The sequence below is a fragment of the Aegilops tauschii genome, chromosome 6, assembly GCF_002575655.3.
Source record: "Aegilops tauschii subsp. strangulata cultivar AL8/78 chromosome 6, Aet v6.0, whole genome shotgun sequence".
In the NCBI taxonomy this organism is placed as follows: domain Eukaryota; kingdom Viridiplantae; phylum Streptophyta; class Magnoliopsida; order Poales; family Poaceae; genus Aegilops; species Aegilops tauschii.
The window spans coordinates 168146942-168150021 of record NC_053040.3 but is presented as its reverse complement, the minus strand read 5'-3'; positions in this window follow the sequence as shown (position 1 = coordinate 168150021).

The following is a 3080-nucleotide window of genomic DNA, read 5'->3' as shown; positions in this document are numbered from 1 at the left end:
CAGGAGTAGGACTCCTCCTTTCCTTGTGGGAGTAGGAGAAGGGAAGGGGGAAGGAGAAAGAAGGAAGGGTGCGCCCCCCCTTCCCTAGTCCAATTCGGACCAGACCATGGGGAGGGGTGCGGCCACCTTTTGAGGCCTTTCTCTCCTTTCCCGTATGGCCCATTAAGGCCCAATACGAATTCCCGTAACTCTCCGGTACTCCGAAAAATACCCGAATCACTCGGAACCTTTCCGAAGTCCGAATATAGTCGTCCAATATATCGATTTTTACGTCTCGACCATTTCGAGACTCCTCGTCATATCCACGATCTCATCCGGGACTCCGAACTCCTTCGGTACATCAAAACTCAATAAAACTGTCATCGTAACGTTAAGCGTGCGGACCCTACGGGTTCGAGAACTATGTAGACATGACCGAGACACGTCTCCAGTCAATAACCAATAGCGGGACCTGGATGCCCATATTGTCTCCCACATATTCTACGAAGATCTTTATCGGTCAGACCGCATAACAACATACGTTGTTCCCTTTGTCACCGGTATGTTACTTGCCCGAGTTTTGATCGTCGGTATCTCGATACCTAGTTCAATCTCGTTACCGGCAAGTCTCTTTACTCGTTCCGTAACACATCATCCCGCAACTAACTCATTAGTCACAATGCTTGCAAGGCTTATAGTGATGTGCATTACCGAGTGGGCCCAGAGATACCTCTCCGACAATTGGAGTGACAAATCCTAATCTCGAAATACGCCAACCCAACAAGTACCTTTGGAGACACCTGTAGAGCACCTTTATAATCACCCATTTACGTTGTGACGTTTGGTAGCACACAAAGTGTTCCTTCGGTAAACGGGAGTTGCATAATCTCATATTCATAGGAACATGTATAAGTCATGAAGAAAGCAATAGCAACATACTAAACGATCGAGTGCTAAGCTAACGGAATGGGTCAAGTCAATCACGTCATTCTCCTAATGAGGTGATCTCGTTAATCAAATGACAACTTATGTCTATGGCTAGGAAACATAACCATCTTTGATTAACGAGCTAGTCAAGTAGAGGCATACTAGTGACACTCTGTTTGTCTATATATTCACACATGTATTATGTTTCCGGTTAATACAATTCTAGCATGAATAATAAACATTTATCATGATATAAGGAAATAAATAATAACTGTATTATTGCCTCTAGGGCATATTTCCTTCAGTTGACCACTCCGCGCCGAGCGCATCCAAGGTGAAACTACATTTTTTATTTGAGAATCACATCGTCTGCACTATTATACTCCTATGAAACTACATTTTTTGAAGTGCTAAAAATAGATCTCTAGAATTCATAAAATACTTCATATGCTCAATACTGCAAATCTGAAATTCAAAAGACATTCATATCTGAAAGTACTCTCAAAATACACAACACAAAACACAATTCACAACCTGCAAATACTAACAACCCTAAGCTCCTCCTGACAATTCACAACCTGCCCGACTATTGGTCTGGGGGGGCAATCCCTCCTATTCCTCGGCGGCAGACAGCCGCCCCGTGAGACGATGTGAACGGCGAGGGAGAGGATGGCGGGGAAGTGTCGTCGGGCCAACTGTTTTTCTCCTCTTGCAGTTGGGTTCGGTCGACGAAGACTCCACTGGCTCGCTCTGGCATGACACCCTCACAAACGGCACCCTGTAGATGCTCGATCCTTCGATCTCTGGTGGATTCTCCATCTGGGATCGATACTCCCACCACCGCTCCCTCACGATCGAATTCGGTGAATCTGTTTGCTCCATGGCCCAGAGGAGCAGCTCTATGTACTCCCGCGCGACTCCCTCCGGGAGTATCGCCGCCGTTTCGCTCTGTTGCAGATATTTGGCCATGGATGTCGCCGTCGCCGCTAGTTGGTCCTTGTTGTCAAACCAAGACTGTATCTCCAACATCCTAGCTAGCTTCACAGGGTCGCCATCTGCGATCCTCATGTATCGGTTGTACTCCTCCATCGATCTACTTCTCCACAGCACCTTTACTCGCCGGCGGTGGTTTTTGAATGGAAGAGGAGAGGAGCAGCACTGGTTTTGGTTTAGAATGGGAGAGGAGCGAAGCTGGTTTTGGATTGGAACAGGAGAGGAGGGGCGGTGGTTTTGAAATGGAAGAGGGGAGGAGCGACGCTGAATTTAGATTGGAACAGGAGAGGAGCAGCGGTGGTTTAAGAGGAGAGGAGCAGAACAGCGGCACTAGTCTTGGAAGTATTTTTTTTGTTTTGCGTATTTTGGGTCAAAGTTTGACCACGTACTGTATTTGACAAGCAAAATGTGAATGCATGTCACCAAAAATTGTATCGTTTGGTTCGTATCTGAATGTACTTTCAAATTATATTATTTTTGCAACGTATAACATATATTTTATTTGCGAAAATCATGGTCAATTATGACCCAGAATAAAAGGGACACTAGTTAATGTGGCATCGCTTTCTTAATTGAAGGGTAAATTGATTTTGATTTTGATCCAGTCACAGTGCGCCGGCCCTCTCGTCCAATCCTAAATCGCTGCCGCACGCTCCTCTCCCTCTTCTCCATTGCAAAACCACCTCCTCTCCTCTCCATCGTCTCCATTCCAAAACCACCGTCTCGCCTCTCCCTCTTCTCCATTGCAAAACTACCTCCTCTCCTCTCCATCATCTCCATTCCAAAACCACCGTCTCGCCTCTCCCTCTTCTCCATTGCAAAACCACCTCCTCTCCTCTCCATCATCTCCATTCCAAAACCACCATCTTGCCTCTCCCTCTTCTCCATTGCAAAACCACCTCCTCTCTCCTCGGACGAGGATCCCCTGATGTAGCCCATCCTGCCATTGAGACACTGACACATGGGTCCCACCAAGAGCGGGGCCCACCTGTCAGCGACCGAAAGGCAGGGGAACCTCTCCTCTCCATCATCTCCATTCCAAAACCACCGTCTCGCCTCTCCCTCTTCTCCATTTCAAAACCACCCCCTCTCCTCTCCATCATCTCCATTCCAAAACCACTATCTCGCCTCTCCCTCTTCTCTATTGCAAGACCACCATCTCTCCTCCCATCTTCCAAAGC